Genomic DNA, 12,690 nt, shown 5'->3' on the forward strand with positions numbered 1-12,690 from the left:
CAAATCCAGTCATTTGAAGGGGTGTCCACATACATCTGTGTATATATAGTGTAGCTTACAGTGCAGCAGACTAGCCAACATGTTGGCACCTGGATTCCACAAAGACTGAACAGTAGCCACATAATGCAGCTCATCATGTAGAAATATTCCAGATTTAACCCAGAGATGTATGGGCTGGGCAGAGGACACCCACACACACAGTGAGCACGCATGGCAACAGGGCAACGGTGGCCGTTTGACCCAGTTGTTACTGTTGTGTGTGTTGTTATCCCCATGGCAGATGGGGACCTGGTAACCCAGACTGTAATACCATAATAGAACTGGGTTCCCCCCCACATACACAATAGTACACACAATAGTACACACACACACAAGAGTACACACACACAGCTGTGGAACGGCTGTTCATCCCTTACTTGTCCTCTCACTCACACACCACAGCTGCCCTTCTTCTTGCCACACCACCACCAACAGTTGGCTCAATCACCAGCTCATACTCACACAGCATGGTGCTCCACACAGCATGGCGCTCCACACAGCATGGCGCTCCACACAGCATGGCGCTCCACACAGCATGGCGCTGGCCCACACACACACACACACACACACACACACACACACACACACATACTTCCACATCCCCAATACAATCTGTTGCCTTTCAGTCCACATACCAAGACTGCCCATACACCACATACCACAACAACACATGAAGTTACTGCATGGACCAGCGAACCGAGGGGTTAGCTGTAGGGGTTAAATAAAGGGGAGGGGAAGGGAGGGGTTAGGGTCTAGGGGTTAATGTCAGACTGGGTGATTATACTGTATTTTTCAAGGGGCGACATCAAGGACTGTACCACCTGTGATAGTGACTTTGTCCTTCAGACCAGACGTGTAAAGGTGTAAAGTCTTTCCAGGCTGCTAACATGTGTTTTACCACCGGCTGCTTGTGGGAACATGATGACCAAACAAAGAGAGATTCATGGGACAGGAGAGGGAGTAGCACTCTGTGTAGCACAGAGGCATGGTAACTACCATGTTGGTGCATGTGTGGAACTGGTGGTGAACCTTTGTGTCAGTGGGGTCACACCATCATGTGAAAGGAATGTCATGACTGGAGTGAAAATGCATTGTAAACTATTCAACAAAAGCTGTTGGTCGGATCTTTTTTTTTGTAGCTTTGATGGCATTCGATAAAACGCATAGAAGGAACGTGGAGAGAGAGGCCTCTGTAGAATCTCCTTTACTGGAAAGAGCTGTGTAGTTGTCTTCCCAGTCCCCACAGCTCAACTAGAGCCAGGTCTCCTCATTAACAATGCAGGCATTAGTAATAGAACCCTGGCCTCCTTTCAATCTCCCTCCCCTTTTCCCCTTTTCTCTCCCTCCCCCTTTTCCCCTTTCTCTCCCCTCCCCTTTTTCCCCTTTTCTCTCCCTCCCCCTTTTCCCCTTTCTCTCCCTCCCCTTTTCCCCTTTCTCTCCCTCCCCTTTTCCCATTTTCTCTCCCTCCCCCTTTTCCCCTTTTCTCTCCCTCCCCCTTTTCCCATTTTCTCTCCCTCCTCCTTTTTCCCATTTTCTCTCCCTCCTCCTTTTCCCATTTTCTCTCCCTCCCCCTTTTCCCCTTTTCTCTCCCTCCCCTTTTCCCCATTTTCTCTCCCTCCTCCTTTTCCCATTTTCTCTCCCTCCTCCTTTTCCCATTTTCTCTCCCTCCTCCTTTTTCCCATTTTCTCTCCCTCCTCCTTTTCCCATTTTCTCTCCCTCCTCCTTTTCCCATTTTCTCTCCCTCCCCCTTTTCCCCTTTTCTCTCCCTCCCCCTTTTCCCCATTTCTCTCCCTCCTCCTTTTCCCATTTTCTCTCCCTCCCCTTTTCCCCATTTTCTCTCCCTCCTCCTTTTCCCATTTTCTCTCCCTCCTCCTTTTTCCCATTTTCTCTCCCTCCCCCTTTTCCCATTTTCTCTCCCTCCTACTTTTCCCCTTTTCTCTCCCTCCTCTCTGTGAGCTGTCATCCATCCAGATCTGAGCTGTAATCTGTGAGGTTATACAATAGTTACCAGACAGGAAGGAATATGACAAGATGTAAAACCTTAATAGAAATGTTTTGCATAGAGTATAAATTATTCTGTCTGTTTTCATGTCAGCTCTATCCTCACATTGTAACCCTTGACCTTCACTGATTAGTCCCCTGACCTGATTGTGAATGAGTGGGGGGCATCATCCTTGGCTCCCATCGACCTCAAAACGTGGGGCCTGTGTTGGCCTGGTTGGGAGGAAGTTGTGGGTGTTGTGGGGTTTTGTGCTGCTTAAGACTTCCCTGGCTGGGACAGGCCTGTTTTGGTAGCTTTTCCCCGGGTCTCAGTTGGAGCGCTCACAGACCACAGTGACGAGACTGAACGCATCTCTACACATCATATACAATGCACTCAGTGAGGAGGGTAGGGCCCTTAGTTCTCAATGGAACTGAATGGGTTAGAGACGTTCCTTACCTACCACCCAGGCTGTAGTAAGACTGAGCTGTTACCTACCACCCAGGGCTGTAAGACTGAGCTGTTACCTTCCACCCAGGGCTGTAGTAAGACTGAGCTGTTACCTTCCACCGAGGGCTGTAGTAAGACTGAGTTGTTACCTTCCACCCAGGGCTGTAAGATTGAGCTGTTACCTTCCACCCAGGGCTGTTAGACTGAGCTGTTACCTTCCACCCAGGGCTGTAATAAGACTGAGCTGTTACCTTCCACCCAGGGCTGTAAGACTGAGCTGTTACCTACCACCCAGGGCTGTAGTAAGACTGAGCTGTTACCTTCCACCGAGGGCTGTAGTAAGACTGAGCTGTTACCTTCCACCCAGGGCTGTAAGACTGAGCTATTACGTTCCACCCAGGCTGTAGTAAGACTGAGTTGTTACCTTCCACCCAGGCTGTAAGACTGCGCTGTTACCTTCCACCCAGGGCTGTAAGACTGAGCTGTTACCTTCCACCCAGGGCTGTAAGACTGAGCTGTTACCTTCCACCCAGGGCTGTAAGACTGAGCTGTTACCTTCCACCCAGGGCTGTAAGACTGAGCTGTTACCTTCACCCAGGGCTGTAATAAGACTGATCTGTTACCTTCCACCCAGGTCTGTAAGACTGAGCTGTTACCTTCCACCCAGGTCTGTAATAAGACCGAGCTGTTACCTTCCACCCAGGGCTGTAATAAGACTGAGCTGTTACCTTCCACCCAGGGCTGTAGTAAGACTGAGCTGATACCTTCCACCGAGGGCTGTAGTAAGACTGAGCTGTTACCTTCCACCCAGGGCTGTAAGACTGAGCTGTTACCTTCCACCCAGGCTGTAATAAGACTGAGCTGTTACCTTCCACCCAGGGCTGTAATAAGACTGAGCTGTTACCTTCCACCCAGGGCTGTAGTAAGACTGAGCTGATACCTTCCACCGAGGGCTGTAGTAAGACTGAGCTGTTACCTTCCACCCAGGGCTGTAAGACTGAGCTATTACGTTCCACCCAGGCTGTAGTAAGACTGAGTTGTTACCTTCCACCCAGGCTGTAAGACTGCGCTGTTACCTTCCACCCAGGGCTGTAAGACTGAGCTGTTACCTTCCACCCAGGGCTGTAAGACTGAGCTGTTACCTTCCACCCAGGGCTGTAAGACTGAGCTGTTACCTTCCACCCAGGGCTGTAAGACTGAGCTGTTACCTTTCACCCAGGGCTGTAATAAGACTGATCTGTTACCTTCCACCCAGGTCTGTAAGACTGAGCTGTTACCTTCCACCCAGGTCTGTAATAAGACCGAGCTGTTACCTTCCACCCAGGGCTGTAATAAGACTGAGCTGTTACCTTCCACCCAGGGCTGTAGTAAGACTGAGCTGTTACCTTCCACCGAGGGCTGTAGTAAGACTGAGCTGTTACCTTCCACCCAGGGCTGTAAGACTGAGCTGTTACCTTCCACCCAGGCTGTAGTAAGACTGAGCTGTTACCTTCCACCCAGGGCTGTAATAAGACTGAGCTGTTACCTTCCACCCAGGGCTGTAATAAGACTGAGCTGTTACCTTCCACCCAGGGCTGTAATAAGACTGAGCTGTTACCTTCCACCCAGGCTGTAGTAAGACTGAGCTGTTACCTTCCACCCAGGCTTTAGTAAGACTGAGCTGTTACCTTCTACCCAGGGCTGTAAGACTGAGCTGTTACCTACCGCCCAGGGCTGTAAGACTGAGCTGTTACCTTCCACCCAGGCTGTAGTAAGACTGAGCCGTTACCTTCCACCCAGGCTTTAGTAAGACTGAGCTGTTACCTTCCACCCAGGGCTGTTAGACTGAGCTGTTACCTTCCACCCAGGCTGTAAGACTGAGCTGTTACCTTCCACCCAGGGCTGTAAGACTGAGCTGTTACCTACCACCCAGGCTGTAATACGACTGAGCTGTTACCTTCCACCCAGGGCTGTAATAAGACTGAGCTGTTACCTTCCACCCAGGGCTGTTAGACTGAGCTGTTACCTTCCACCCAGGGCTGTTAGACTGAGCTGTTACCTTCCACCCAGGGCTGTTAGACTGAGCTGTTACCTTTCACCCAGGGCTGTTAGACTGAGCTGTTACCTACCACCCAGGGCTGTAAGACTGAGCTGTTACCTTCCACCCAGGGCTGTAAGACTGAGCTGTTACCTTCCACCCAGGGCTGTAAGACTGAGCTGTTACCTTCCACCCAGGGCTGTAAGACTGAGCTGTTACCTTCCACCCAGGGCTGTAATAAGACTGATCTGTTACCTTCCACCCAGGGCTGTAAGACTGATCTGTTACCTTCCACCCAGGGCTGTAGTAAGACTGAGCTGTTACCTTCCACCCAGGGCTTTAAGACTGAGCTGTTACCTTCCACCCAGGGCTGTAATAAGACTGAGCTGTTACCTTCCACCCAGGGCTGTAGTAAGACTGAGCTGATACCTTCCACCGAGGGCTGTAGTAAGACTGAGCTGTTACCTTCCACCCAGGGCTGTAAGACTGAGCTATTACGTTCCACCCAGGCTGTAGTAAGACTGAGTTGTTACCTTCCACCCAGGGCTGTAAGACTGAGCTGTTACCTTCCACCCAGGGCTGTTAGACTGAGCTGTTACCTTCCACCCAGGGCTGTAATAAGACTGAGCTGTTACCTTCCACCCAGGGCTGTTAGACTGAGCTGTTACCTTCCACCCAGGCTGTAAGACTGAGCTGTTACCTTCCACCCAGGGCTGTTAGACTGAGCTGTTACCTTCCACCCAGGGCTGTTAGACTGAGCTGTTACTTTCCACCCAGGGCTGTTAGACTGAGCTGTTACCTTCCACCCAGGGCTGTTAGACGGAGCTGTTACCTACCACCCAGGGCTGTAATAAGACTGAGCTGTTACCTACCACCCAGGGCTGTAATAAGACTGAGCTGTTACCTTCCACCCAGGGCTGTAAGACTGAGCTGTTACCTTCCACCCAGGGCTGTAATAAGACTGAGCTGTTACCTTCCACCCAGGGCTGTAATAAGACTGATCTGTTACCTTCCACCCAGGGCTGTAAGACTGAGCTGTTACCTACCGCCCAGGGCTTTAAGACTGAGCTGTTACCTACCGCCCAGGGCTGTTAGACTGAGCTGTTACCTACCACCCAGGGCTGTAAGACTGAGCTGTTACCTACCGCCCAGGGCTTTAAGACTGAGCTGTTACCTACCGCCCAGGGCTGTTAGACTGAGCTGTTACCTACCACCCAGGGCTGTTAGACTGAGCTGTTACCTACCGCCCAGGGCTGTTAGACTGAGCTGTTACCTACCACCCAGGGCTGCTAGACTGAGCTGTTACCTACCACCCAGGGCTGCTAGACTGAGCTGTTACCTACCACCCAGGGCTGCCTGTCCACCTGTCCTGATGCATTACACCAACATCAGACTGAATACTGACAGTGACTGCCAACATGCATGTCTAAGGTTCTAGAATAGACTGCATTAGTGTTTCTCAGCCTTGATCCCTATGGACCCAGTCACTGTGTGGATGCTAGTCTTACCGGCTCCAGCTGGATGGAGGTAGCTAAGCCTGACAGGTTGACGTCACCTTCCCTGAGACCTGAAGTCAGTCCCTCCTGAAACGTGACCACGGGGTTTTCTGGTTTATACTGATGATGGTTTATTTGGCAGAGCATGGTATCAAACCTAAACAGGTACATAAGCATTAGTTAGTAGCAATTTATCATCACTGCAAATTGTTTTTATTAAAATTAGTTAAGATTAGAGAGTAATAAAGTTTTTTTTAAGCTCACCTTGGCAGTGGCGATTTTAGCATGTAAATCTTGGTAGGGCAAACTCAAGAAAAAACATATGCATGCCAGCAAAGCCACACTACACAATACTAAACAATACATTAATTGCATTATAACAGTGACAAACGGTGCACACAAACTGTTAGGCCTACATAATGCTGTCCCAACACCATAACACTGCTACACCTGGTTATCAGCAAAGCCTTGTCTGGCAGCAAAACAGTTCATTCAGCCTCATTTACTGCCCCTTAAAAACACAAAGCTGATATGGCTGACTTGCTTAAACAAATGTGGTTTCTGTTGACAATTGAGATGTACAAATGGGACGACGGGCGGATAAGAGGCCATTTCTATTAAGACATTAATGACCGAGCGGACAGACATAGTCAATATAACTGTTTGTTCAGCACTTTTGAAAGGTACAGCGACAGAATTCAGAACATGGGCCGTTCTTACAGTATTCTCCCGGTACACTAAGTCAGAACCGTAGGATAAATAAAGGAGACATATAAGCAGACAATAAAAGCTCTTACAATATTCATGATTACATTAATCTAAAACAGGCTATAGGCTACATGTGCACCACCAAGTCAGAACAGTAGGTGGAATTATGAGGGGGAAAAGGAACAAATTATTAGAGTGAGGCACATGGGCTACTAACAGCTTGCGACATAACATACACTTTGCATTACTTTCTTAGCTACAATGTATATATGTTACCTATGTGTACATATGTTACGGCTCTCATCGGAATGAGGATCGGACCAAAGCACAGCGTGGTAAGTGTTCATGATTTTTATTTAGCAAAACACTCAAACAAAATTACAAAGTGAAAGACGAACAGTTCTGTAAGGCAAATAAACTATACAGAAAACAACTACCCACAAAAACCAGGTTGGAAAAAGGCTGCCTAAGTATGATTCCCAATCAGAGACAACGATAGACAGCTGCCTCTGATTGGGAACCACACTCGGCCAAAAACAAAGAAATAGAAATAAAGAAACTAGAATGCCCACCCTTGTCACACCCTGGCCTAACTAAAATAGAGAATAAAAGCCTCTCTATGGCCAGGACACCCTGGCATATTACATCATTGATGCAGCAGCATACAAGACATTTTTGAACTCACCTTGTTGTGCTGTGCTCACTTCAACAGGAAGGTGGCGCCACGGTCCTTCGTGGGCTAATTTTGTCATTAAACTTTGTCCTCAAAGTCTGGCATTCTCTGGATGTATGGTGCTTTCAAGACAACCGGGAACTCAGGAAAAAAAACAAGGTTGAATCATGACATCAGTGATCTTCAGGTCGGAGCTCAAGAAAGAGGCCCGAGTTCCTGACTTGGAATTCCGAGTTGTATGACCGTATTTTCCCAGTCGGAGCTTGTTCAGAGTTCCCAGTTTCCAGTTACGAGTTTCCAGTTGTTTTGAACGCAGCACAAGTCATGTTGGATTGACAGCATGGCCAATGTATTCAACCATAGTGTTGAATGTTTATCCTTTTAAGCTTGGAAAAGAGACCCTTAAACCCAGACTTGGACCACATGCCCACTTGTCTGAATAGTAGGCTAGTGGTTGCTTTGTAAACACTTGCAGTTAGCCACTGATTCCTTCCAAACCACTCATTGTTGAATTTGCGATTTCCAACTTGTGTCATTTTCATGACCAATGAGCACCGATACGTTTTATCTTTAATTTCTCTTCATATGATAAGGATTTGCCAGTATATTGTCGACTTGATTCTGGTCATCTATGAACGTCTGAACATCTTGGCCATGTTCTCTTATAATTTCCACCCAGCACAGCCAGAAGAGGACTGGCTACCCCTCAGAGCCTAGTTTCTCTCTAGGTATCTTCCTAGGATTCGGCCTTTCTGGGGAGTTTTTCCTAGCCACTGTGCTTCTACATCTGCATTGCTTGCTGTTTGGGGTTTTAGGCTGGGTTTCTGTACAGCACTTTGACATTGGCTGATGTGAGAAGGGCATTGTAAATAAACTTCATTGATTCATGATGATGACTGCTAGCTAAGATTTTGAAGGTATGATGTTTATATGATCAGTCCAATCAAAACTACGGTAGATATAAGGGGATTTGACGTCATTTTATCTGTGGCTATTGACCTTGAGCCTTCTTGGATGGGCACTTCTAATGTAACTCTATGGCAGCACCCCAGGGGCTTGAATTTTCGAGCTCTACCTGTAGATTTTGTGTTGACGCAGTGTTCCCATGAGTGACAGAACACTGAGCCAATCACGGCGCAACTACCAACATCCAACCACCTACGCTGGCTGCCCCACCACCACAGAAAGCACTGAGCTAGGCTGAAACACATGCATTTTGGAGCTGCCTTACTCAAGAAAGCAAAAAAGGTTCTCCCGGGTGGCACAGTGGTCTAATGCACTGCATCGCAGTGCTAGCTGTGCCACCAGAGATTCTGGGTTGGAGCCCAGGCTCTGTCGCAGCCGGCCGCGACTGGGGGAGGCCGATGGGGCTGCGCACAAATGGCCCAGCGTCATCCGGGTTAGGGAGGGTTTGGCCGGCAGGGGTATCCTTGTCTCATCGTGCACTAGTGATTCCTGTGGCGGGCCGGGCGCAGTGCACGCTGACCAGGTCGCCAGGTGTACGGCTGGCTTCCGGGTTGGATATGCATTGTGTCAAGAAGCAGTGCAGCTTGGTTGGGTCGTGTTTCGGAGGAAACATGGCTCTCGACCTTCACCTCTCCCGAGTCCGTACGGGAGTTGCAGCGATGAGACAAGACTGTAACTACCAATTGGATACCACGAAATTGGGGAGAAAAAAGGGGTAAAATAACAAAAATAAATTATAAAATAATTTTAAAAAGCAAAATAGAGACCATTTTTAACATTGTTTGCAAACTGATATGCAAAAGTAATAAATAACATGCAAAACATGTTTTTTTTTTTTTTAGCTAAACAGGTGGGGCTCAACTGCAACCACCCCTTGAATGACGGGTCGCCACTGCACCGTGGCTATATCTAGACAGATGAAAAGCCTGGTTTAATGACCCACTGACAGAGTAAACACAGCGCTTTGCAGGCAAGAGAGTTAGTTACTACACAGCGGAGTGTTTCAACACCCGATGGGTGTTTTATAAGCTCTTTATCCTGGAGATGCTACTGTTGTTGAAACAATGGTCTCTCTCTACCGTTTGTGTGAGAGTTGGTGTTCATGCAACCGTCAATGTCTCAATATACCTTGGTGATCCTTTGATGCTCTTTCAGCCTATGTGGGTAGATGTGTGGGTTTGTGGTTCACTCTGCCCTGGTGTGAGAAACATCGGTGGCTTTTACTGGGACAATCAGTGGTATTCGTTTCCCAGGCAGGGCCTAGACACACTAAAAGATGGAGGGAGGGAGGTGGGTAGTGGGAAAGTGTGCATGTTTAATCCCTGGCATAAAGACCCTGAAAATACCAGTGAAGTCAGAAGATGTTGGCCAATGTCTTCAGTGACTGTTACAGATCATACTAAAACTGGAGAAACACGTTGAACTATGTGTTTGTTTAGTACTCTGATCCCATCCCTCAGCACACATGATGCCACAGCTCTATACACTACCCACTGCAACCACCCTCACCTCTCACCATACACTACCCCCTGCAACCACCCTCACCTCTCACCATACACTACCCCCTGCAACCACCCTCACCTCTCACCATACACTACCCACTGCAACCACCCTCACCTCTCACCATACACTACCCACTGCAACCACCCTCACCTCTCACAATACACTACCCCTGCAACCACCCTCACCTCTCACCATACACTACCCACTGCAACCACCCTCACCTCTCACCATACACTACCCACTGCAACCACCCTCACCTCTCACAATACACTACCCCCTGCAACCACCCTCACCTCTCACCATACACTACCCACTGCAACCACCCTCACCTCTCACCATACACTACCCACTGCAACCACCCTCACCTCTCACAATACACTACTCACTGCAACCACCCTCACCTCTCACCATACACTACCCACTGCAACCACCCTCACCTCTCACCATACACTACCCACTGCAACCACCCTCACCTCTCACAATACACTACTCACTGCAACCACCCTCACCTCTCACCATACACTACCCACTGCAACCACCCTCACCTCTCACCATACACTACCCCCTGCAACCACCCTCACCTCTCACCATACACTACCCCTGCAACCACCCTCACCTCTCACCATACACTACCCACTGCAACCACCCTCACCTCTCACCATACACTACCCCCTGCAACCACCCTCACCTCTCACCATACACTACCCACTGCAACCACCCTCACCTCTCACCATACACTACCCACTGCAACCACCCTCACCTCTCACCATACACTACCCACTGCAACCACCCTCACCTCTCACAATACACTACCCACTGCAACCACCCTCACCTCTCACCATACACTACCCACTGCAACCACCCTCACCTCTCACAATACACTACCCACTGCAACCACCCTCACCTCTCACAATACACTACCCACTGCAACCACCCTCACCTCTCACCATACACTACCCCCTGCAACCACCCTCACCTCTCACCATACACTACCCACTGCAACCACCCTCACCTCTCACAATACACTACCCCCTGCAACCACCCTCACCTCACACCATACACTACCCACTGCAACCACCCTCACCTCTCACAATACACTACCCACTGCAACCACCCTCACCTCTCACAATACACTACCCCCTGCAACCACCCTCACCTCTCACAATACACTACCCACTGCAACCACCCTCACCTCTCACAATACACTACCCACTGCAACCACCCTCACCTCTCACCAAACACTACCCCCTGCAACCACCCTCACCTCTCACCAGTACACTCCCCCCTGCAACCACCCTCACCTCTCACGAACACACACACACACACACACACACACACACACACACACACACACACACAGCATTGTCAATTCACAGGACCACTAGAATACCCCCCAAACAACCCTCCTCTTTCCACTAGCCTTTCTCTCTCTCTCTCTCTCTCTCTCTTTCACTCACTCACTCACTCACACAGACAGGCACATACAGTATTTACAACAATAGATGACAGATACAGTAACATACAGTATTTACAACAATAGATGACAGTAACATACAGTATTTACATTAATAGAGCACAGTATTAGTCACACAGACACCTGGAATGACATGACAGAGAGAGGAGCAGAGGAACCACTGAACCACTTCTGAAGGAGAAGTCCCCCCAAATCCCCCCTTTTCTCCAACTTTCAGTCCCAGTCTCAGTGAGGAAGCGAGAGGGGGAGAGGAGGAGAGAGGGGAGGAGGAGAGAGGAGAGAGGGGAGAGGCTGAGGGGAGGAGGAGAGAGGGGAGAGGCTGAGGGGAGGAGGAGAGGGGGAGAGGCTGAGGGGAGGAGGAGAGGGGGAGAGGCTGAGGGGAGGAGGAGAGGGGGAGAGGCTGAGGGGAGGAGGAGAGAGGGGAGAAGGTGAGAGGCCGAGGAGGGGAGAGGAGAGGCTGAGAGGGGGGGAGGAAAGAGGGGAGAGGCTGAGAGGCTGAGAGGAGGGATTAGTATTTCCTCCCCTCTCCATGCACAGTGGATTATAATAATCTGTTTTGGACTTCTCCTTGAGAAGTGGGTCAGTGGGTCTCTGCTCCTCCCCTCAGCCTCTCCCCCCTCTCCTCCTTCCCTCAGCCTCTCCCCTCTCTCCTCCTCCCCTCTCTCAGCCTCTCTCCCCCTCCCCTCTCTCCTCCTCCCCTCAGCCTCTCCCCTCTCTCCTCCTCCCCTCTCTCCTCCTCTCCCCCTCTCGCTTCCTCACTGAGACTGGGACTGAAAGTTGGAGAAAAGGGGGGATTTGGGGGGACTTCTCCTTGAGAAATGGTTCAGTGGTTCCTCTGCTCCTCTCTCTGTCATGTCATTCCAGGTGTCTGTGTGACTAATACGATGCTTTATTCGTGTAAATACTGTATGTTACTGTCATCTATTGTTGTAAATACTGTGTTATTGTAACTGTCATCTTTCATTGTAAATACTGTATGTTACTAACTGTCATCTATTCATGTAAATACTGTATGTTACTGTAACTGTCATCTATTAATGTAGGCTACTAGGGTAGCCTAGTGGTTAGAGCGTTGGACTAGTAACCGAAAGTTTGCAAGTTCGAATCCCCGAGCTGACAAGGTACAAATCTGTCGTTCTGCCCCTGAACAGGCAGTTAACCCACTGTTCCTAGGCCGTCATTGAAAATAAGAATTTGTTCTTAACTGACTTGCCTAGTAAAATAAAGGTGAAATTAAAAATTTAAATTAAATAAAATGCTGTATGTTACTGTAACTGTCATCTATTAATGTAAATACTGTATGTTACTGTAACTGTCATCTATTGTTGTAAATACTGTGTTTCTGTATCTGTCATCTATTGTTGTAAATACTGTGTTACTGTA

The sequence above is a fragment of the Oncorhynchus keta genome, unplaced genomic scaffold (assembly GCF_023373465.1).
Source record: "Oncorhynchus keta strain PuntledgeMale-10-30-2019 unplaced genomic scaffold, Oket_V2 Un_scaffold_938_pilon_pilon, whole genome shotgun sequence".
Classification (NCBI taxonomy): domain Eukaryota; kingdom Metazoa; phylum Chordata; class Actinopteri; order Salmoniformes; family Salmonidae; genus Oncorhynchus; species Oncorhynchus keta.